We start from the raw sequence: 26774 nt of genomic DNA on the forward strand, positions 1-26774 counted from the left end.
CTTGCGATTCCAACTTTGGGAACCTCACTTTCTTCAGTAACGTCAAACTTCGAAAATAGAAATAATCGAACATGTTAGTGAGAACGACCTATTCCTGATAAGGGTGTTAGATGAAATCCGGCAGGAAGCTTAACGTCCGAGACATAGCAAGATCTCTGGACAGTGAACATCAGGTGGGTAGAGGCTGCTAACATTGCTTAAGAATGACTTCTAGTGATCTAGATGCCCAATGAGAATTTTTACCTTTACCTTTACCTATCACTTAGTCTGTTGGACCGTTGGGGCACCAAACAAGACTCGTCAACCGTCTTTCTCCATTCCTCAATGTCTTTTGCCTTGTTGAGAATTAGTGATTGGAAAAGGTTGCATTAATCAGACAGAAAAACTAATGACTTAGTAGAGTTTAAGCCTCTGATAAACTTGCACGACTAGATTCACACATGGACGTAATTATTTTCTTTGCTGAGAGAACGTCTGAAATAAGATAAGACAAGAACACATTAGTTTTAATCGCCAATTATATTATTAAATGACAGAACAGTCCTAAGTGCGGCCGCTGTTTCTTGGTGTGTACATTAAAGCGAATTTATCAATACAATGTAATTGTAGTCTCGAAAAACTTGCATGCCGTCAATATCAGTATACCAACATATTCCTACTGTCAACAAGAATCTCTAAAAATTTGATCAAAAATTAAAGTTTAAAAAAATTACACATGATTTACATGTTTATCGGGTCTACAATTGCTCTAGTTAGTCAATATTATATTTAACTCAAGAAATTAGTTAAGTCTTCCTTTGATATCATCTTTAGTAAAGTCATTATTATAGTCCATTATTTTAGTTAATTTAGACACCAGATTGGTCTAGTCATTATTTTAGTTAAATCATTACTTTAGTGAATGAATTATTTTAGTGATTACCATTATTTTAGTGAAATCATTATTTTAGGGAACAAATTATTTTAGTGAAGGAATTATTTTAGGGAAGTCATTATTTCAGTTAGCTAAAATTAATGTTAATTTTTCATTTCAGAGCACACATCCAATTATCTTCGACCGCAGATTTAATTTAGCCTCAGAGATTTCAGTAAAGCCTGCGGCAATACTGTCCAAGTGATTTTACTCTGGGAAGAGATTGCACTAACTCAATCATCTGGTCACAGCAAGAGACAGTACGTCCTCGGTAATTTCATCTCAGCCAGTTTGGGTTCTGCAGGAACTGGTCCCGCTGAAGCAGGTGATGTACATTTCATGGCCAGAAGTTCCACACTAGCCCGCAGGTGCGAGGCTTTAAGAAATCTGTGGAGCCGAGCAGAAGTAGTCTGAAGTTCATCGATCCCTCTCCGGTACTGGTCAGCGTCAATCTCGCCTCGGCAAGGGGGAGAACACAGGACAAAGGGGGGAATACAAGCGGATCTCTTTTTGGGGAGTGTTTTATGATGTGAATACTCAAGGGACATAAATCGTGAGTCTTTGCATTTAATCGAAGCAAGAGACAAGGGGGAAAAAAAGACAAGGCTGCTAAGGTAAAATGTGTTCTCTCTCTCTCTCTCTCTCTGCCCCATGGATGCTAATGTTTTAAGAAGGGAAAATAACTCTGTTCTATACTTCATGTATATATTGACTTAAAAGAAGGGCATTTTATTCTCGTCTTTTAAAGTGTGCCCGTCACATCAGATCATCTCATATCCCTGTACTTTATAATCAATTGCTGGATGTCAGAGGTCAAAGGTTATCGGATAGAGAACAATACAATTTATTGTTTTAGTTGAGGCCAAGAGAAACATTTCATTTAGACTTATATCATAATAGTTGAAACACTGATAAGAGAGAACATGGCTAGCATTTATTAAAAGTATAGAATGGTTGAATCCTGGTGTAAATATGGTCAGTTCAAACGTTGGGTGCTGAGTACATAAATGCATTACATTTAGAGGATTACCCTAACCCTAACCCAAACCACTGCCTACCACGTCTTCGTTCAAATTGATGGCAACGTAGAATGTAATCTTTTCCCAGCGCTCATCGTGGTGCCCTCATGGTGCCCTTGTGATGTCCTCGTAGTGCCCTCGTGGTGTCCTCGAGCAAACTTTTAAAATAGGAAATAAAACTGGGAAACGAAAGCCCCTAACGTGACGTAGTTCCAAGTACATTGGTAAGAAACAAAAATAAGGTTCTCAAACCTTTGTGCCATCCTCCACATCGTTCCAAATAGAAATAAAGGTTTTTGGTTCATTGTGAATAGAAATAGACATGACGTTGTTAGATTTGTTTTTACTGTTTCTCTTTACCTAATAGTGTTAGCGTGAATCTTTTGAACAGCAGAGTAAAACTATACAAATGCAAAGCAAGGATACCCAGTAAGCTAACACTATGGGCGGGGTAAGCTAACACTAGGGGCCCCCTGCTTCTCAATTCTATAATTTAATTGCATGAAAGCCTTACATAAGCTCTTCAAAAAGAAGCATAAACAAAATTAAAGAAATAAAAAGAAAAAAAATCTAAGATCCAAACGGATTTCTTCCAAGTTTCGGAGTGTGGGCGTCAATTATGTGTGTCTGCTTATCTTCATTAATTGGGCTCCCTCGTGGGGGGAGAACATTTGGGGCCTAATTGAAGACATAAATTGTTGGAATTCAATTCATGGGGAACTTTATTTTATTTTTTTGGGAGAAAAGAATGTATTCGTTTTCTAAATATAAAATTAGCTGCCATCATTTCGTGAGATATGTTCATTTAGAACAACAACAAAAAGAAAGATGTGTTTTAGCGAATAAATCGTTCTGTCGTCAATTTATTTTGGACAGTTTCAATAGATCTTGGGTTCAATTTTTTTTTAAGACTTTCAAATGTTTTTTTTTTATTTTGTGTGTCTGAAGTTGACATCAGTTAGCCGCATTTCCGAAGCTGTCATTTGTTGTTGTTGTTTGTTTTTTTCTTCAAACTTTCTTAGCACACATAGGACACTGTGACAAATGAATGACAAAGTACTTTCTCAGAATATGCACACTCTCAGAATATGTACACTCTCAGAATTTGTACACTCTTAGAATATGTACACTCTCAGAATATGTACACTGTCACAATTTGTACACTCTTAGAATATGTACTCTCTCAGAATTTGTACACTCTTAGAATATGTACACTTTCAGAATATGTACTCTCTCAGAATTTGTACACTCTTGGAATATGTACACTTTCAGAATATGTACACTCTCAGAATTTGTACACTTTTAGAATATGTTCTGTTCAAAAACTGGTTTAAAGTGTTCGTAGATGTGAGACGAAGCTAATAGCGCCCTGAATCATGCTTTTGTTGTTGTAGTTGTTGTTTATTGATCGTTTCATATTTGGGAAGACCTAGCTCTAGACCGCACTCTGTTGAGAGAGACCAAGAAAGCTATGGACTGCACAAAAGCATTTACCTTAACTATGTAAGAAAGGCGTGACAAGCGAAAAATGGCCGCTCCTCTACCACCAAAGCGAAAAATGGCCGCTCCTCTACCACCAAAGCGAAAAATGGCCGGCTCCTCTACCACCAAAGCGAAAAATGGCCGGCTCCTCTACCACCAAAGCGAATGCCGCCTTAACCTGCGATACTTATGGACGGAAATGTCTCTCGAGAATAGGGCTCTTCACAGTCATAGGAACAAGTGTTCTACGAGATGCACCACAGTGGTTCTACGAGATGCACCCTAGTGGTTCTACGAGATGCACCCTAGTGGTTCTACGAGATGCACCCTAGTGGTTCTACGAGATGCACCACAGTGGTTCTACGAGATGCACCACAGTGGTTCTACGAGATGCACCACAGTGGTTCTACGAGATGCACCATAGTGGTTCTACGAGATGCACCCTAGTGGTTCTACGAGATGCACCACAGTGGTTCTACGAGATGCACCACAGTGGTTCTACGAGATGCACCACAGTGGTTCTACGAGATGCACCCTAGTGGTTCTACGAGATGCACCCTAGTGGTTCTACGAGATGCACCACAGTGGTTCTACGAGATGCACCACAGTGGTTCTACGAGATGCACCACAGTGGTTCTACGAGATGCACCACAGTGGTTCTACGAGATGCACCCTAGTGGTTCTACGAGATGCACCTTAGTGGTTCTACGAGATGCACCACAGTGGTTCTACGAGATGCACCCTAGTGCTTCTACGAGATGCACCATAGTGGTTCTACGAGATGCACCCTAGTGCTTCTACGAGATGCACCATAGTGGTTCTACGAGATGCACCACAGTGGTTCTACGAGATGCACCCTAGTGGTTCTATGAGATGCACCCTAGTGGTTCTACGAGATGCACCACAGTGGTTCTACGAGATGCACCCTAGTGGTTCTATGAGATGCACCCTAGTGGTTCTACGAGATGCACCACAGTGGTTCTACGAGATGCACCCTAGTGGTTCTACGAGATGCACCCTAGTGGTTCTACGAGATGCACCCTAGTGGTTCTACGAGATGCACCACAGTGGTTCTACGAAATGCACCACAGTGGTTCTACGAGATGCACCACAGTGGTTCTACGAGATGCACCACAGTGGTTCTACGAGATGCACCCTAGTGGTTCTACGAGATGCACCCTAGTGGTTCTACGAGATGCACCACAGTGGTTCTACGAGATGCACCCTAGTGCTTCTACGAGATGCACCATAGTGGTTCTACGAGATGCACCACAGTGGTTCTACGAGATGCACCCTAGTGGTTCTACGAGATGCACCCTAGTGGTTCTACGAGATGCACCACAGTGGTTCTACGAGATGCACCCTAGTGCTTCTACGAGATGCACCATAGTGGTTCTACGAGATGCACCACAGTGGTTCTACGAGATGCACCATAGTGGTTCTACGAGATGCACCCTAGTGGTTCTATGAGATGCACCACAGTGGTTCTACGAGATGCACCCTAGTGGTTCTACGAGATGCACCCTAGTGGTTCTATGAGATGCACCCTAGTGGTTCTACGAGATGCACCCTAGTGCTTCTACGAGATGCACCATAGTGGTTATACGAGATGCACCCTAGTGGTTCTACGAGATGCACCCTAGTGGTTCTACGAGATGCACCACAGTGGTTCTACGAGATGCACCCTAGTGCTTCTACGAGATGCACCCTAGTGGTTCTACGAGATGCACCCTAGTGGTTCTACGAGATGCACCCTAGTGGCTCTACGAGATGCACCCTAGTGGTTGTACGAGATGCACCATAGTGGCTCTACGAGATGCACCCTAGTGGTTGTACGAGATGCACCCTAGTGGTTGTACGAGATGCACCCTAGTGGTTCTACGAGATGCACCCTAGTGGTTCTACGAGATGCACCCTAGTGGTTCTACGAGATGCACCCTAGTGGTTCTACGAGATGCACCCTAGTGGTTCTACGAGATGCACCCTAGTGGTTCTACGAGATGCACCCTAGTGGTTCTACGAGATGCACCACAGTGGTTCTACGAGATGCACCATAGTGGTTCTACGAGATGCACCCTAGTGGTTCTACGAGATGCACCACAGTGGTTCTACGAGATGCACCCTAGTGGTTCTACGAGATGCACCATAGTGGCTCTATGAGATGCACCCTAGTGGTTGTACGAGATGCACCCTAGTGGTTCTACGAGATGCACCCTAGTGGTTCTACGAGATGCACCACAGTGGTTCTACGAGATGCACCACAGTGGTTCTACGAGATGCACCATAGTGGTTCTACGAGATGCACCCTAGTGCTTCTACGAGATGCACCATAGTGGTTCTACGAGATGCACCCTAGTGGTTCTACGAGATGCACCACAGTGGCTCTACGAGATGCACCATAGTGGCTTCACCCGTCACTGGAGTGAACAACAACTCATGCTAAGACTGTGACTGTGCCAAGGAAAAATAGTGTGCTGTTCTCTTCAGTTGTTCATCACTGCCGTACAGGGTGTTGGTTATGTTGGGCTGTACTGGAAGTAGGGTCTGCCTACGGTATTCCAGGAGCATTCAAAGAGGATATGGTTTACGATTTCATTATGAGCGCAGTATCTCCAAAGGGGTAGGTGTGTGGGATTTATTTTGTTAAGATGGTAATTTAACAGAGGTGTGTCCAGTTTTTTAGATTGTAGATTGCTCTTTGCGGGGGAGGAATTGAGACAGACAAACTGATTGACAGTGATATGACAAATAAGGCTGCCTGCCCATGTGGCTACTCTTTATGGTATGTGATTTGGGCTGTCGTGAAGAAGGTCATGAGTTTGAACCCTGCCCTCGTCCATGTTCGTCCTACAGGAGGTCTGAGCTAGGATGTCATACTCTTCATTTCTGAGGGAATAGGCGAAATTTATAAAACAAAAACAAACATCCGGGTGAATAAGAAACTTAAGGAAATAATAAAATTAGTTCTTTGAGTCTTTAGTGATGGAAACTTGTTTCAGCATAAGCCCAACAGAGCGGGATAATTGTATGTATAATAACCATCTGCAGTCCAGACGAGATTCCAGCATTCTTACATTGCTAAAGTAAATTAGCATGGCTCTGTTTTGTCCAAACGTTCCTGGACATTAGCGATGATGCAGGGTGACTTGACCCAAGAACAGAGTCAAAGAGAGTGCAAAGACGTCAACGGAGTGAAGCCTGCTTGTTCCAGACGCGAGGTGCTCCATTAACCTGCTCCAGACGCGAGGTGGGCCATTAACCTGTTTCAGGCAAGGTAATTGCTGGCAAAACAACCAGACAGTGCTGACTTTTAGATTAGCCTCATAGCTGAAGTGAGGTGTTAGTCTTTTCATGAATTAGAGACAATTTGTACTTTTTATAGTAGAGGATCTAGCATACGTATGTGAGTGCAAAGGTTTAATTATTCTGATTGGGAAACTGTTTAGTGCGTCGTCTGCAAATGTAAATGACATGTTAATTTCATCGGTCTGCTGCTGAAAAGAATCTAATCGTTTAGCTCTGTCTGTCCGAGAAACTTATTTCCATTGTCTTGACTCAGGAGCGAGAAGGTCACATCGGTGCATTGAGATTGAATTAAAACAACAAGGCATTTCAATTCTAGATAATTAAATTTCTGTCCACATTCATTGTGTACTAGGGACATTATTGCAAGTCCGTTTGTTTGTGAAGACATCTAAAGCATTTGTTTGTGAAGACATCTAGTGCATTTGTTTGTGAAGACATCAAGTGCATTTGTTTGTGAAGACATCTAGTCCATTTGTTAGTGAAGACATCTAGTCCATTTGTTTGTGAAGACAAGACCCCTCAACTCAAGAAAACATTAAGAAACTAGAACAGACACAAAATAGAGCAGTGCGATTCATAACAAACGAATATTCACATTTGACTAGAGTAACACCTTTAGTAAAATCACTAAATTTAGAAAGCCTTCAGGACAGAAGGCTCAAAAGTAAAGTAGCAATAATACATAAAACACTGAACCATAATCTTCAAATACAAAAACAAAATTTAATAAAATACTCTGAAAGACACAAAGATAAAGGCACATTCCTCGTCCCATATGCTAGGACAAATTTGTACAAATACTCGTTCTTCCCTAGTGCTATTAGAGCATGGAATGGGTTGTCTGAGCTAGCCAGGAAAACCAGTGACTTGGCAGAATTTAAGTCATTGGTTAATATGCATGACTAAATGCATGACGCGTAGGACGTAATCATCTTCTTTTTTGAAGTAACGTCTGTATTATATAAGATAAGATAAGACATCTATTCCATTAGTTTGTGAAGACATCTAGTCCATTTGTTTGTGAAGACATCTAGTGCATTTGTTTGTGAAGACATCAAGTGCATTTGTTTGTGAAGACATCTAGTGCATTTGTTTGTGAAGACATCTAGTCCATTTGTTAGTGAAGACATCTAGTCCATTAGTTTGTGAAGACATCTAGTCCATTAGTTTGTGAAGACATCTAGTCCATTTGTTTGTGAAGACATCTAGTCCATTTGTTTGTGAAGACATCTAGTCCATTTATTGTCTCTTATGTTTTAAACTTTTTTTTTTGTCTTTAAGATTTACACGTAGGAAGAAATTGCAAACCTTTAATGTTGACTTTTGTGTTGACTTCTCTCTTTCTCTCTTTGTTTTCTCTGTAGCAGTTTTGTTTCAGTTTTAAGTTTCAGTTTTTATGTTTCAGTTTTTCTGTCACAGCATTTCTGTCACATTTCTCAGGTCACACAGGGATTTCAATCTATGGCTAAAACTATTTCGTTTTTTTGGTATAACTGGTGTACAGAATAAAGGTTGTGTTGTGATACATTTTGTAGTTTTGAAAGGCAAGGATAATTTGTGTGCATGTTAGCACACATAGGATACTGTGAAGTTATGTTAGCACACATAGGATACTGTGAAGTTATGTTAGCACACATAGGATACTGTGAAGTTATGTTAGCACACATAGGATACTGTGAAGTTATGTTAGCACACATAGGATACTGTGAAGTTATGTTAGCACACATAGGACACTGTGAAGTTATATTAGCACACAAAGGACATTGTGAAGTTATGTTAGCACACATAGGACACTATGAAGTTATGTTAGCACACATAGGACACTGTGAAGTTATATTAGCACACATAGGACACTGTGAAGTTATGTTAGCACACATAGGACACTATGAAGTTATGTTAGCACACATAGGACACTGTGAAGTTATATTAGCACACATAGGACACTGTGAAGTTATGTTAGCACACATAGGACACTGTGAAGTTATATTAGCACATATATGACACTGTGAAGTTATATTAGCACACATAGGACACTGTGAAGTTATGTTAGCACACATAGGACACTGTGAAGTTATATTAGCACACATAGGATACTGTGAAGTTATGTTAGCACACATAGGACACTATGAAGTTATGTTAGCACACATAGGACACTGTGAAGTTATATTAGCACACATAGGACACTGTGAAGTTATGTTAGCACACATAGGATACTGTGAAGTTATGTTAGCACAAATAGGACACTGTGAAGTTATATTAGCACACATAGGATACTGTGAAGTTATGTCAGCACACATAGGACACTGTGAAGTTATGTTAGCACACATAGGACACTGTGAAGTTATATTAGCACACATAGGACACTGTGAAGTTATGTTAGCACACATAGGATACTGTGAAGTTATGTTAGCACACAAAGGACATTGTGAAGTTATGTTAGCACAAATAGGACACTGTGAAGTTATATTAGCACACATAGGATACTGTGAAGTTATGTTAGCACACATAGGACACTATGAAGTTATGTTAGCACACATAGGACACTGTGAAGTTATATTAGCACACATAGGACACAGTGAAGTTATGTTAGCACACATAGGACACTGTGAAGTTATATTAGCACATATATGACACTGTGAAGTTATATTAGCACACATAGGACACTGTGAAGTTATGTTAGCACAAATAGGACACTGTGAAGTTATATTAGCACACATAGGACACTGTGAAGTTATGTTAGCACAAATAGGACACTGTGAAGTTATATTAGCACACATAGGACACTGTGAAGTTATGTTAGCACACATAGGATACTGTGAAGTTATGTTAGCACACAAAGGACATTGTGAAGTTATGTTAGCACAAATAGGACACTATGAAGTTATATTAGCACACATAGGATACTGTGAAGTTATGTTAGCACACATAGGACACTATGAAGTTATGTTAGCACACATAGGACACTGTGAAGTTATATTAGCACACATAGGACACAGTGAAGTTATGTTAGCACACATAGGACACTGTGAAGTTATATTAGCACATATATGACACTGTGAAGTTATATTAGCACACATAGGACACTGTGAAGTTATGTTAGCACAAATAGGACACTGTGAAGTTATATTAGCACACATAGGACACTGTGAAGTTATGTTAGCACAAATAGGACACTGTGAAGTTATATTAGCACACATAGGACACTGTGAAGTTATGTTAGCACAAATAGGACACTGTGAAGTTATATTAGCACAAATAGGACACTATGAAGTTATATTAGCACACAGAGTACACTATGAAGTTATATTAGCACACACAGGACACTATGAAGTTATATTAGCACACATAGGACACTGTGAAGTTATATTAGCACATATATGACACTGTGAAGTTATATTAGCACACATAGGGCACTGTGGAGTTATATTAGCACATATATGACACTGTGAAGTTATATTAGCACACATAGGGCACTGTGGAGTTATATTAGCACACATAGGACACTGTGAAGTTATATTAGCACACATAGGACACTGTGAAGTTATGTTAGCACACAAAGGACATTGTGAAGTTATGTTAGCACAAATAGGACACTGTGAAGTTATATAAGCACACATAGGACACTGTGAAGTTATGTTAGCACACATAGGACACTGTGAAGTTATATTAGCACACATAGGACACTGTGAAGTTATATTAGCACACATAGGACACTGTGAAGTTATGTTAGCACACATAGGATACTGTGAAGTTATGTTAGCACACAAAGGACATTGTGAAGTTATGTTAGCACAAATAGGACACTGTGAAGTTATATTAGCACACATAGGATACTGTGAAGTTATGTTAGCACACATAGGACACTATGAAGTTATGTTAGCACACATAGGACACTGTGAAGTTATATTAGCACACATAGGACACTGTGAAGTTATGTTAGCACACATAGGATACTGTGAAGTTATGTTAGCACACAAAGGACATTGTGAAGTTATGTTAGCACAAATAGGACACTGTGAAGTTATATTAGCACACATAGGATACTGTGAAGTTATGTTAGCACACATAGGACACTATGAAGTTATGTTAGCACACATAGGACACTGTGAAGTTATATTAGCACACATAGGACACTGTGAAGTTATGTTAGCACACATAGGATACTGTGAAGTTATGTTAGCACAAATAGGACACTGTGAAGTTATCTTAGCACACATAGGATACTGTGAAGTTATGTTAGCACACATAGGACACTGTGAAGTTATGTTAGCACACATAGGACACTGTGAAGTTATATTAGCACACATAGGACACTGTGAAGTTATGTTAGCACACATAGGATACTGTGAAGTTATGTTAGCACACAAAGGACATTGTGAAGTTATGTTAGCACAAATAGGACACTGTGAAGTTATATTAGCACACATATGATACTGTGAAGTTATGTTAGCACACATAGGACACTATGAAGTTATGTTAGCACACATAGGACACTGTGAAGTTATATTAGCACACATAGGACACAGTGAAGTTATGTTAGCACACATAGGACACTGTGAAGTTATATTAGCACATATATGACACTGTGAAGTTATATTAGCACACATAGGACACTGTGAAGTTATGTTAGCACAAATAGGACACTGTGAAGTTATATTAGCACACATAGGACACTGTGAAGTTATGTTAGCACAAATAGGACACTGTGAAGTTATATTAGCACACATAGGACACTGTGAAGTTATGTTAGCACAAATAGGACACTGTGAAGTTATATTAGCACAAATAGGACACTATGAAGTTATATTAGCACACAGAGTACACTATGAAGTTATATTAGCACACACAGGACACTATGAAGTTATATTAGCACACATAGGACACTGTGAAGTTATATTAGCACATATATGACACTGTGAAGTTATATTAGCACACATAGGGCACTGTGGAGTTATATTAGCACATATATGACACTGTGAAGTTATATTAGCACACATAGGGCACTGTGGAGTTATATTAGCACACATAGGACACTGTGAAGTTATATTAGCACACATAGGACACTGTGGAGTTATATTAGCACACATAGGACACTGTGAAGTTATATTAGCACACATAGGACACTGTGGAGTTATATTAGCACACATAGGACACTGTGAAGTTATATTAGCACATATAAGACACTGTGAAGTTATATTAGCACACATAGGACACTGTGAAGTTATGTTAGCACACATAGGACACTGTGAAGTTATGTTAGCACACATAGGACACTGTGAAGTTATATTAGCACATATAGGACACTGTGAAGTTATATAAGCACATATAGAACACTGTGAAGTTATATTAGCACACATAGGACACTGTGAAGTTATATTAGCACACATAGGACACTGTGAAGTTATGTTAGCACACATAGGACACTGTGAAGTTATATTAGCACACATAGGACACTATGAAGTTATATTAGTACATATAGGACATTGTGAAGTTATATTAGCACACATAGGACACTGTGAAGTTATATTAGCACACATAGGACACTGTGAAGTTATGTTAGCACACATAGGACACTGTGAAGTTATATTAGCACACATAGGACACTGTGAAGTTATATTAGCACACATAGGACACTATGAAGTTATATTAGCACACATAGGACACTATGAAGTTATATTAGCACACATAGGACACTGTGAAGTTATATTAGCACACATAGGACACTGTGAAGTTATATTAGCACACATAGGACACTGTGAAGTTATATTAGCACACATAGGACACTATGAAGTTATATTAGCACACATAGGACATTATGAAGTTATATTAGCACACATAGGACATTATGAAGTTATATTAGCAGACATAGGACACTGTGGAGTTATATTAGCACACATAGGACACTGTGAAGTTATATTAGCACATATATGACACTGTGAAGTTATATTAGCACATATATGACACTGTGAAGTTATATTAGCACATATATGACAGTGTGAAGTTATATTAGCACACACAGTTTACCCGGACGCTGTGACAACTTCAACGAATACACAGAAACATTTGTTTGGTCATTTTGTACCACAAACAATATTCTCGTTTATAAAACTAATACATGAGAGCATCTTAAATTGAAATTATTGGAACTGATTTAAAAAAAAAAAATTCCTTATCACTCTTGTTCGTTGTATTTTGACCGAAACTAGGGCAACAGATTTGCCAAAGAAACAGATTCTTAGACACAAATAGACATGCGTACATGCTAGATACAGGAGACAGGTTCTTAAATAACTTTGTTTACATTCACAGCTTTTTTTCCCCTAGTGTTTCACTTTATTTACTCAAGCGAAGAAATGTTTGTCGATGAATGGCAATATTTATGTGAAGCGAATTGCTTTTCAGCACGGGCCAACCTGCACAGCGCTGTTTTGATAGATCTGTCAGACGTCCCTGGCATGTGTAAGCAATGTCTCTTTTGAGACGGATGATATATATACAGAGAGGGGAGTCTTCAAACACAGGCGTGACGTAATGACTACCTAATAGATCTCACAATGGCATTTCAATCAATCTAGGTGCGCTGAGGTGACCGAGCTGAGGTGACCGAGCTGGGGTGATCACCATATGGTTTGCGCCTGCTATTGTTGTCGAGACTGCAGAAGGAACATGAGTGCAGCATTTCACGTGACCAACATATTTTATCACATCTGAAGCAGACAAATCCATTATCCAACGGGAGTCTATTTATCTATTAATCTATCTGTGTATCTCTCAGCATGCGTTTACGAAAACAAAAATATAAATTGCGTGTGTTTGTAGTTAGACAATGCTTGAACGCCAAGTCTGCTTCTTGGCTTTTTAGTTACCCAACCTTTCTTTTTACTGTTCGCTTTACGATTTATAGCTGCACCGTCACAGACTTCTTGATAATGTCATGGACTTGTAGCGCCAAACTCCTGGTAGACAAGCAAATCGCTGTAGGCGTATTATATAAAAAGTAGTAAAGTTCCCTTTTCAGACCTTGCAATCTATGTGGCAGGTGATGTTAAGGTCAACTGTTTCTATAGCCAACGATTAACGAGCAGGGTGTCATGTGGCCAGCACAACGACCAACCACCGTTACTTTCCCAAACAGACGTATTATATATTAACTTATAAAACGTGAAATAGCTTGAATAACCTCATTTGTGAGCTACACTAAATAGAACTGTATTAAAATATAAACATATTCAACTTGAGGTAAAATGAAATCAATGTAGTAGACTTTAGTAATAATATAAAATGGTATTCTAAACAAATCTAACTCACTACACTAAAACTTCTTTTAAGCCTCACGTTCTGGAGTCCGTCTGTCTTAACTAATGTCTTAACTAAGACCGCTGACGACCATTCCACCTATCTTACATCATGCCCAATAAATCACCCACCTCTTCGCACTGCCACATATAAACATGCAAGCATACACATACACTCCATAACATTAGTCCATGAGTACAACTAGATACTCCCAAGAATTACCAATACTTTCAAGGCTTTCTAGATACTCCCAAGCACTTCCAGATACTCCCAAGTACTTCTAGATACTCCCAAGCACTTCGAGATACTCCCAAGCACTTCGAGATATTCCCAAGTACATCTAGATACTCTCAATCACTTCTAGATACTCTCAATCACTTCTAGATACTCCCAAGTACTTCTAGATACTCCCAAGTACTTCTAGATACTCTCAATCACTTCTAGATACTCTCAATCTCTTCTAGATACTCTCAATCACTTTTAGATACTTTCAATCACTTCTAGATACTCTCAATCACATCTAGATACTCTCAATCACTTCTAGATACTCTCAATCATATCTAGATACTCTCAATCATATCTAGATACTCTCAATCACTTCTAGATACTCTCAATCACTTCTAGATACTCTCAATCACTTCTAGATACTCACCATGCGCAAACAGAATCTCGAATAACATCGCCATAGTCTCAGCATACGCCAACACCAACTCAAAATACAATACAAGAAGTCGAGAAGGATACCCATGGTTTGATATGGTGACACAAAACAAAGGAAGAAAGAGATGTTACGCTTCACCAGGACTCGCAACATGTCCTCTGGTACATCTACTCAAATTATCCCCCCCCCCCCAAATCCCTTTTCCTCTTAAAATTAATTTTACTAACTAAGGGACGTAATGAAATCCTGGGATGAAAACACAATTACTCTAAAATGTTTATTATGTGACAATTTTGTTTGAATTGTAGCTTCGTAGTTCATAACCAGTGCTTTTTATGTGGCGATTATCAAAGATACTCTCGACCACCTAGATACATTCTAACACCGCAACGGAAGCGCTGGGATTTTAGCGGGCAATCTCGTTGAAAAATGCACCGGATGTCAGAGAACGAAAGCGGAAGAAGATTTAATGAAGTTTTAAAACCTTTATGTTGAAATCTCAACTGAAAAGGGGAAATGATTAATGTATAAATCTAGAGTTCATTTTCCTTCGCTTCTTGTTGGCTTTTCAAAGGTTTAATTTTATTTTATTTTTGGTTATTTGTTCACTGACAGCTTTGTTATCTCTGTGAAGAGACATTTTATAGATATGTCCATGAATGTCTGATAATAGAAGCGATGTCTTATGTCTGTCGTCTGTCTCGATATGACAGTGTAGACCGGAGACAGCGAACTTCATCTTCAAAGCATTGTATTTGTAACAGTATTGATGGCATGCATGAGCATGCAAGAGTGTTGATACTATCTGATCTTGTTGACCTATTGACCTTTCATGAGAGACTGACCGAGACCAATCGTTACTGAAGGCCTAAATACTGACCTGCAACGTCGGAACCTGTGACGTGGCAACGAGCTATTGGTCTAAACTGCCCACAGGCTGTGATGTTGCAGGTCAGTGTTGAGGTCCTCTATAACGCATGGTCTCGGACTGACTGACATTGTTTGTTAGTTGGTCTGGTTATTTATATCTATTTTAAATGTGTTAGGAGTCTGTAGGTCTAGGACTGACTGACATTGTTTGTTAGATGGTCTGGTTATTTATATTTATTTTAAATGTGTTAGGAGTCTGTAGGTCTAGGACTGACTGACATTGTTTGTTAGATGGTCTGGTTATTTATATTTATTTTAAATGTGTTAGGAGTCTGTAGGTCTTGGACTGACTGACATTGTTTCTTAGATGGTCTGGTTATTTATATTTATTTTAAATGTGTTAAGAGTCTGTAGGTCTTGGACTGACTGGCATTGTTTGTTAGATGGTCTGGTTATTTATATCTATTTTAAATGTGTTAAGAGTCTGTAGGTCTTGGACTGACTGACATTGTTTGTTAGATGGTCTGGTTATTTATATCTATTTTAAATGTGTTAGGAGTCTGTAGGTCTTGGACTGACTGACATTGTTTGTTAGATGGTCTGGTTATTTATATCTATTTTAAATGTGTTAGGAGTCTGGAGGTCTTGGACTGACTGACATTGTTTGTTAGATGGTCTGGTTATTTATATCTATTTTAAATGTGTTAGGAGTCTGTAGGTCTTGGACTGACTGACATTGTTTGTTAGATGGTCTGGTTATTTATATTTATTTTAAATGTGTTAAGAGTCTGTAGGTCTTGGACTGACTGACATTGTTTGTTAGATGGTCTGGTTATTTATATCTATTTTAAATGTGTTAGGAGTCTGTAGGTCTTGGACTGACTGACATTGTTTGTTAGATGGTCTGGTTATTTATATTTATTTTAAATGTGTTAGGAGTCTGTGGGTCTAGGACTGACTAACATTGTTTGTTAGATGGTCTGGTTATTTATATCTATTTTAAATGTGTTAGGAGTCTGTAGGTCTTGGACTGACTGACATTGTTTGTTAGATGGTCTGGTTATTTATATTTATTTTAAATGTGTTAAGAGTCTGTAGGACTTGGACTGACTGACATTGTTTGTTAGATGGTCTGGTTATTTATATCTATTTTAAATGTGTTAGGAGTCTGTAGGTCTAGGACTGACTGACATTGTTTGTTAGATGGTCTGGTTATTTATATCTATTTTAAATGTGTTAGGAGTCTGTAGGTCTTGGACTGACTGACATTGTTTGTTAGATGGTCTGGTTATTTATATTTATTTTAAATGTGTTAGGAGTCTGTAGGTCTAGGACTGACTGACATTGTTTGTTAGATGGTCTGGTTATTTATATCTATTTTAAATGTGTTAGGAGTCTGTAGGTCTTGGACTGACTGACATTGTTTGTTAGATGGTCTGGTTATTTATATTTATTTTAAATGTGTTAGGAGTCTGTGGGTCTAGGACTGACTGACATTGTTTGTTAGATGGTCTCATTATTTATATTTATTTTAAATGTGTTAAGAGTCTGTAGGTCTTGGACTGACTGACATTGTTTGTTAGATGGTCTGGTTATTTATATTTATTTTAAATGTGTTAAGAGTCTGTATGTCTAGGACTGACTGACATTGTTTGTTAGATGGTCTGGTTATTTATATTTATTTTAAATGTGTTAGGAGTCTGTAGGTCTTGGACTGACTGACATTGTTTGTTAGATGGTCTGGTTATTTATATTTATTTTAAATGTGTTAAGAGTCTGTGGGTCTAGGACTGACTGACATTGTTTGTTAGATGGTCTGGTTATTTATATTTATTTTAAATGTGTTAGAAGCCTGTAGGTCTAGGACTGACTGACATTGTTTGTTAGATGGTCTGGTTATTTATATTTATTTTAAATGTGTTAGGAGTCTGTAGGTCTTGGACTGACTGACATTGTTTGTTAGATGGTCTGGTTATTTATATTTATTTTAAATGTGTTAGGAGTCTGTGGGTCTAGGACTGACTGACATTGTTTGTTAGATGGTCTGGTTATTTATATTTATTTTAAATGTGTTAAGAGTCTGTAGGTCTTGGACTGACTGACATTGTTTCTTAGATGGTCTGGTTATTTATATTTATTTTAAATGTGTTAAGAGTCTGTAGGTCTAGGACTGACTGACATTGTTTGTTAGATGGTCTGGTTATTTATATTTATTTTAAATGTGTTAGGAGTCTGTAGGTCTTGGACTGGCTGACATTGTTTGTTAGATGGTCTGGTTATTTATATTTATTTTAAATGTGTTAAGAGTCTGTGGGTCTAGGACTGACTGACATTGTTTGTTAGATGGTCTGGTTATTTATATTTATTTTAAATGTGTTAGGAGCCTGTAGGTCTAGGACTGACTGACATTGTTTGTTAGATGGTCTGGTTATTTATATTTATTTTAAATGTGTTAGGAGTCTGTAGGTCTTGGACTGACTGACATTGTTTGTTAGATGGTCTGGTTATTTATATTTATTTTAAATGTGTTAGGAGTCTGTGGGTCTAGGACTGACTGACATTGTTTGTTAGATGGTCTGGTTATTTATATTTATTTTAAATGTGTTAAGAGTCTGTAGGTCTTGGACTGACTGACATTGTTTGTTAGATGGTCTGGTTATTTATATTTATTTTAAATGTGTTAGGAGTCTGTAGGTCTTGGACTGACTGACATTGTTTGTTAGATGGTCTGGTTATTTATATTTATTTTAAATGTGTTAGGAGTCTGTAGGTCTTGGACTGACTGACATTGTTTCTTAGATGGTCTGGTTATTTATATTTATTTTAAATGTGTTAGGAGTCTGTGGGTCTAGGACTGACTGACATTGTTTGTTAGATGGTCTGGTTATTTATATTTATTTTAAATGTGTTAAGAGTCTGTAGGTCTTGGACTGACTGACATTGTTTGTTAGATGGTCTGGTTATTTATATTTATTTTAAATGTGTTAAGAGTCTGTAGGTCTAGGACTGACTGACATTGTTTGTTAGATGGTCTGGTTATTTATAATATCAGGTGACCGAGCCTCGCTCGCATGAATAATTTGTCAAGAAAGGATATATACCCGAAGTCATTTTGAGAATATTTTTGTACCAGGTGGCCGAACCTCGCTCTGTTAAATAATTTCGGAAGGTTATATACCGGAAGTCATTTTGGGAATATTCTTGTAATTACGAAAATGAGCGATCGGATAAAGACTACTAATCTGAAGAGTTGTTTTAGTGTTCTGTTAGTTCTAATTGTAGGCCTAATTGTACATGTCGATTAAATTTAAAGTCTTTTAAGTCCTCCTATAGTCTAGACAAACTACAGCTCACGTCCGTCTTATAGTTTTACAATCCATCTTTTGCGTAAAACTATTGTAGGCTTACTATTATTGGCTTGGAAGAAAGTCTTTGCAATGTAACTTCTCTACGTTATAGGGTAAAACATGCACTTAGTGACTAAGTAAAATGGCGCATTTTTTCTTATTAGACTTAAATCATGGCATTAGTTTTCTAAAGAAACGTTTCCGTGGGGCACCTCTGTTACGCCAAACAATATGCTCGTTACCCATACGGGATACGTGCCCTGCCCAGCCTGACTGTCGGACTATAGGAAGTTCATACCGGCTTTTGCCATCCATCCATCCTAGTGGTGCTATGGCCTGCTTTTACACATCCATCCATTCAGATCTCTCCTGGCCCTAACTCCAAGCTTTTTACCGAGGTTTATAGTTAAATCAAAAGAGGCTGCAGTGTACGCAAACTGGTTGACCGCTAGATGGATATCATGTTTAGTGTGAGCAAGTAAGGCGTAGAGAAGTTGTGTTATGACCATTTCCTTTGTTTTGGTACAGGAGAGGTAGACACTGAAGCATGAACACATGGTAATAATTCACCAGCAAAATAATAATAATAAAAAGGCTTGTCTTAGAGTCCGAAAATTAATGAGGATTGCAGCTGTGACCTGCATATCTTGCCACATCCAGGGCAAGCATAACCATTGTCCGCGGTGCTCGATTAAGATTTTCTTTTAGCGTCTGCGTCTGTCCTCGGCAGCAAATTTTCTTTTGGTCTCAAATGTGTATCCGCGGCCTTTGTATAGAGGGAATTCTTTAAGTCCGACAGTTACGCTGGACAGAGCAGTATCCTGTATGGGAGACGAATCTCAGACGAACGCATGCCAAAGGCAATCTTTTTTGGTGAGCTAAAAAGTGGTCGACGTAACACCGAAACCCTTAAAAGACCAGCTTATGGCGCAAACTGGACTTAGCTGACACAGAAGAGAGCACATGGTTGCATGCAACCTCAGAACGAGACAGCTGGAGGTCACCAGCTAAATAACAACAAAGTAAAAGGTATCTACACCGCTCTACACAATCAATAAATAAATTGTCCGCGGTGCTCGATTAAGATTTTCTTTAGCGTCTGCGTCTGTCCTCGGCAGCAAATTTTCTTTTGGTCTCAAATGTGTATCCGCGGCCTTTGTATAGAGGGAATTCTTTAAGTCCGACAGTTACGCTGGACAGAGCAGTATCCTGTATGGGAGACGAATCTCAGACGAACGCATGCCAAAGGCAGTCTTTTTTGGTGAGCTAAAAAGTGGTCGACGTAACACCGAAACCCTTAAAAGACCAGCTTATGGCGCAAACTGGACTTAGCTGACACAGAAGAGAGCACATGGTTGCATGCAACCTCAGAACGAGACAGCTGGAGGTCACCAGCTAAATAACAACAAAGTAAAAGGTATCTACACCGCTCTACACAATTAAAGTGTAAACAACTTATTAAGCACTTAAAACAAAATAACTAATCATATATCGGCACATTTAATTTCATTACTTTTCTTTCATAGTTCTATAATAAATCAATAATCTACAGTAAGATGGTGCGCAAATGTTTAATTAGGTCTATTGATCCTTTAAAACTCGTTCTTGTTTGCAAAGAAATATTTTAGTGTACTACGGTAAGCCTAGTGACGTAAGCAGCATTTTTCCCGTTTACGTCATGGAAAATTTTCATTCATAAAACATTGCAGCCAAAATTAATTTTTCGATAATGAGGCATTTTCAAACCGATATAACGGTCGACCTCGAGTTTTCCCGATGTGGCCAATGAGTTGAGAATTTTTTTCTCACTATTATGCACATACCTTGAAATTTTAAAGAAAATCGTTAGAGCCGTTTTCGAAATAAAATTTATATATATATATATATACATATAAATATATATACATACATACATACATACAAGAATTGCTCGCTTAAGAGTATAGGACACCGCTCTACACAATTAAAGTGTAAACAACTTATTAAGCACTTAAAACAAAATAACTAATCATATATCGGCACATTTAATTTCATTACTTTTCTTTCATAGTTCTATAATAAATCAATAATCTACAGTAAGATGGTGCGCAAATGTTTAATTAGGTCTATTGATCCTTTAAAACTCGTTCTTGTTTGCAAAGAAATATTTTAGTGTACTACGGTAAGCCTAGTGACGTAAGCAGCATTTTTCCCGTTTACGTCATGGAAAATTTTCATTCATAAAACATTGCAGCCAAAATTAATTTTTCGATAATGAGGCATTTTCAAACCGATATAACGGTCGACCTCGAGTTTTCCCGATGTGGCCAATGAGTTGAGAATTTTTTTCTCACTATTATGCACATACCTTGAAATTTTAAAGAAAATCGTTAGAGCCGTTTTCGAAATAAAATTTATATATATATATATATACATATAAATATATATACATACATACATACACACAAGAATTGCTCGCTTAAGAGTATAGGATTTATTTTATTTTAAATGTGTTAGGAGTCTGTAGGTCTTGGACTGACTGACATTGTTTGTTAGATGGTCTGGTTATTTATATTTATTTTAAATGTGTTAAAGAGTCTGTGGGTCTAGGACTGACTGACATTGTTTGTTAGATGGTCTGGTTATTTATATTTATTTTAAATGTGTTAGGAGCCTGTAGGTCTAGGACTGACTGACATTGTTTGTTAGATGGTCTGGTTATTTATATTTATTTTAAATGTGTTAGGAGTCTGTAGGTCTTGGACTGACTGACATTGTTTGTTAGATGGTCTGGTTATTTATATTTATTTTAAATGTGTTAGGAGTCTGTGGGTCTAGGACTGACTGACATTGTTTGTTAGATGGTCTGGTTATTTATATTTATTTTAAATGTGTTAAGAGTCTGTAGGTCTTGGACTGACTGACATTGTTTGTTAGATGGTCTGGTTATTTATATTTATTTTAAATGTGTTAAGAGTCTGTATGTCTAGGACTGACTGACATTGTTTGTTAGATGGTCTGGTTATTTATATTTATTTTAAATGTGTTAGGAGTCTGTAGGTCTTGGACTGACTGACATTGTTTGTTAGATGGTCTGGTTATTTATATTTATTTTAAATGTGTTAAGAGTCTGTATGTCTAGGACTGACTGACATTGTTTGTTAGATGGTCTGGTTATTTATATTTATTTTAAATGTGTTAGGAGTCTGTAGGTCTTGGACTGACTGACATTGTTTGTTAGATGGTCTGGTTATTTATATTTATTTTAAATGTGTTAAGAGTCTGTGGGTCTAGGACTGACTGACATTGTTTGTTAGATGGTCTGGTTATTTATATTTATTTTAAATGTGTTAGGAGCCTGTAGGTCTAGGACTGACTGACATTGTTTGTTAGATGGTCTGGTTATTTATATTTATTTTAAATGTGTTAGGAGTCTGTAGGTCTTGGACTGACTGACATTGTTTGTTAGATGGTCTGGTTATTTATATTTATTTTAAATGTGTTAGGAGTCTGTGGTTCTAGGACTGACTGACATTGTTTGTTAGATGGTCTGGTTATTTATATTTATTTTAAATGTGTTAAGAGTCTGTAGGTCTTGGACTGACTGACATTGTTTGTTAGATGGTCTGGTTATTTATATTTATTTTAAATGTGTTAAGAGTCTGTATGTCTAGGACTGACTGACATTGTTTGTTAGATGGTCTGGTTATTTATATTTATTTTAAATGTGTTAGGAGTCTGTAGGTCTTGGACTGACTGACATTGTTTGTTAGATGGTCTGGTTATTTATATTTATTTTAAATGTGTTAAGAGTCTGTATGTCTAGGACTGACTGACATTGTTTGTTAGATGGTCTGGTTATTTATATTTATTTTAAATGTGTTAGGAGTCTGTAGGTCTTGGACTGACTGACATTGTTTGTTAGATGGTCTGGTTATTTATATTTATTTTAAATGTGTTAAGAGTCTGTGGGTCTAGGACTGACTGACATTGTTTGTTAGATGGTCTGGTTATTTATATTTATTTTAAATGTGTTAGGAGCCTGTAGGTCTAGGACTGACTGACATTGTTTGTTAGATGGTCTGGTTATTTATATTTATTTTAAATGTGTTAGGAGTCTGTAGGTCTTGGACTGACTGACATTGTTTGTTAGATGGTCTGGTTATTTATATTTATTTTAAATGTGTTAGGAGTCTGTGGGTCTAGGACTGACTGACATTGTTTGTTAGATGGTCTGGTTATTTATATTTATTTTAAATGTGTTAAGAGTCTGTAGGTCTTGGACTGACTGACATTGTTTGTTAGATGGTCTGGTTATTTATATTTATTTTAAATGTGTTAAGAGTCTGTATGTCTAGGACTGACTGACATTGTTTGTTAGATGGTCTGGTTATTTATATCTATTTTAAATGTGTTCGGAGTCTGTAGGTCTTGGACTGACTGACATTGTTTGTTAGATGGTCTGGTTATTTATATTTATTTTAAATGTGTTCGGAGTCTGTGGGTCTAGGACTGACTGACATTGTTTGTTAGATGGTCTGGTTATTTATATCTTATCTTCTTATCTTATCTTATATAATACAGACGTTAATTAAAAAAAGAAGATGATTACGTCCTACGCGTCATGCATTTAGTCATGCATATTAACCAATGACTTAAATTCTGCCAAGTCACTGGTTTTCCTGGCTAGCTCAGGCAACCCATTCCATGCTCTAATAGCACTAGGGAAGAAGGAGTATTTGTACAAATTTGTCCTAGCATATGGGACGAGGAATGTGCCTTTATCTTTGTGTCTTTCAGAGTATTTTATTAAATTTTGTTTTTGTATTTGAAGATTATGGTTCAGTGTTTTATGTATTATTGCTACTTTACTTTTGAGCCTATCTATTTTAAATGTGTTAGGAGTCTGTGGGTCTAGGACTGACTGACATTGTTTGTTAGATGGTCTGGTTATTTATATTTATTTTAAATGTGTTAGGAGCCTGTAGGTCTAGGACTGACTGACATTGTTTGTTAGATGGTCTGGTTATTTATATCTATTTTAAATGTGTTCGGAGTCTGTGGGTCTAGGACTGACTGACATTGTTTGTTAGATGGTCTGGTTATTTATATTTATTTTAAATGTGTTAGGAGTCTGTGGGTCTAGGACTGACTGACATTGTTTGTTAGATGGTCTGGTTATTTATATTTATTTTAAATGTGTTAGGAGCCTGTAGGTCTAGGACTGACTGACATTGTTTGTTAGATGGTCTGGTTATTTATATCTATTTTAAATGTGTTCGGAGTCTGTGGGTCTAGGACTGACTGACATTGTTTGTTAGATGGTCTGGTTATTTATATTTATTTTAAATGTGTTAGGAGTCTGTGGGTCTAGGACTGACTGACATTGTTTGTTAGATGGTCTGGTTATTTATATTTATTTTAAATGTGTTAGGAGTCTGTGGGTCTAGGACTGACTGACATAGTTTGTTAGATGGTCTGGTTATTTATATTTATTTTAAATGTGTTCGGAGTCTGTGGGTCTAGGACTGACTGACATTGTTTGTTAGATGGTCTGGTTATTTATATCTATTTTAAATGTGTTCGGAGTCTGTGGGTCTAGGACTGACTGACATTGTTTGTTAGATGGTCTGGTTATTTATATTTATTTTAAATGTGTTAGGAGCCTGTAGGTCTTGGACTGACTGACATTGTTTGTTAGATGGTCTGGTTATTTATATTTATTTTAAATGTGTTAAGAGTCTGTGGGTCTAGGACTGACTGACATTGTTTGTTAGATTGTCTGGTTATTTATATCTATTTTAAATGTGTTCGGAGTCTGTGGGTCTAGGACTGACTGACATTGTTTGTTAGTTGGTCTGGTTATTTATATTTATTTTAAATGTGTTAGGAGTCTGTGGGTCTAGGACTGACTGACATTGTTTGTTAGATGGTCTGGTTATTTATATCTATTTTAAATGTGTTCGGAGTCTGTGGGTCTAGGACTGACTGACATTGTTTGTTAGATGGTCTGGTTATTTATATTTATTTTAAATGTGTTAGGAGTCTGTGGGTCTAGGACTGACTGACATTGTTTGTTAGATGGTCTGGTTATTTATATCTATTTTAAATGTGTTAGGAGCCTGTAGGTCTAGGACTGACTGACATTGTTTGTTAGTTGGTCTGGTTATTTATATTTATTTTAAATGTGTTAGGAGTCTGTGGGTCTAGGACTGACTGACATTGTTTGTTAGATGGTGTGGTGTGGCAGGAAGAGAATAATAAGCCACCATGTAAATATAACTTTAACAGTTGGGGGGGGGCATAACTTTTAGAGCAAAAACATGAGAAAATGGGGGGGGGGGATCAGAATCTCAGTTAAAACATATCATGTATTTTATAAGTAGATATATAGAATCGAGTCATTTTATATACAGTGACTTGTTGTTTTTTTTTCTAATGGGACTTCTTTTAAAAATGAAACGAATTCGTGGTAAATATTCTAGTGAGGTAAATATACCGCTTTCATACCTTGCAATCTGGGCAGAGTTTGAGTTTGATTTTATGGCACATCGGCACAATTTAGGCCATGTCGTCAATGGGGCAGATGATGTAAAGCGCATCTGTGTCTTTGGCCAACGAGGGTGTCATGTGGCCAGCTCAACTATCAACTACCTTTGCTTCCATAAGTACATATTCGAAGTGAGTGGACTCAGGGGCGTCCGAAAAAAAAAAAAAGGTTCAAACTCGGGATCCCTCCGTTCAGGAGTGAAGCACTTTACAACGCACTTAAAATAATTCTATAAAATGAAAAAAAGTACAGAGAAAGTCACAAGAACGCGTACACACAGATCGAGATGACTTCAAACGTTTTGCATTCTAAATAAATATCAAGGATCGATATTTTAAAATGAGACTATGATTATGCATTCGGAAGATGAGTATCAGTGGTATCGATCCTAGAATCGAAATGGTTTCCCTGTTAGCCAATTAGATTATAAGGTAGCTCTTCATTCGTAGTTTGATGCCTGTCACGTGTCCACTACAAGTTGAGAGCCTCGGCCAGATTCTGAGTAGTTACCGTGACCTACATTTATCGGCCGGATCGATCCCTTACAAGACTTCAGGCCAGCAATGTATACAGACATGATTTTACTTACAAAACTTAGATAAACTAGCTCTGTCTGTATGGTAAAAGGTTTTTTAACATCATTTCTCCGACACACAGCCTCAAATCCAGCTGAAATTTGGCAGAATTATTTCTTTTACCTGAGAACACAAGAATCGATTTTAAAAAATTAGTTAAGTAACTGTAGGTAATTAGTTACTTTGTTTGGTATCTCTAACAAGGGAAAGAAATTGTACTTGACTGAATTTGGTGGCATAAGCTGAATTAGTTCCCTTTATAGGTCACGTTTTAATTTTTTAAAGAAACACTATATAACTATACAATGTTTTTGTATTATAAGTACCTCTGAGCAGAGTGTTTAGCAAGAGCCACTACGAGTTGTTTCTTTTTTATGGTTTTAAAAACCAATTACGATAAAATTCACTCTTATCTCTTTTTCTTTCTTCCTGACCCCCTCCCCCCAGATAAGTTATGATCGGATCATAGCGTACTGAGAAAGTGATCAGATCATAGCGTATTGAGAAAGTGATCAGATCATAGCGTATTGAGAAAGTGATCAAATCATAGCGTATTGAGAAAGTGATCGGATCATAGCGTATTGAGAAAGTGATCAGATCATAGCGTATTGAGAAAGTGATAGGATCATAGCGTATTGAGAAAGTGATAGGATCATAGTGTATTGAGAAAGTGATAGGATCATAGCGTATTGAGAAAGTGATAGGATCATAGTGTATTGAGAAAGTGATAGGATCATAGCGTATTGAGAAAGTGATCAGATCATTGCGTATTGAGA

General features: G+C 37.6%; 1 protein-coding gene across 2 annotated transcripts in view; it reads left to right on the forward strand.

The window, feature by feature from the left end:
* LOC106070803 (G-protein coupled receptor dmsr-1-like) overlaps positions 1-26774 on the forward strand; it is a 242553-nt gene that overhangs the window by 130735 nt on the left and 85044 nt on the right. For both annotated transcript variants that reach the window (XM_056008595.1, XM_056008596.1), the window contains one exon: positions 1035-1527. The gene's annotated coding sequence lies outside the window, so the exon portion shown is untranslated. The remainder of the gene's footprint in view (positions 1-1034; positions 1528-26774) is intronic.

Source organism: Biomphalaria glabrata, chromosome 13 (genome assembly GCF_947242115.1).
Source record: "Biomphalaria glabrata chromosome 13, xgBioGlab47.1, whole genome shotgun sequence".
Lineage (NCBI taxonomy): Eukaryota > Metazoa > Mollusca > Gastropoda > Planorbidae > Biomphalaria > Biomphalaria glabrata.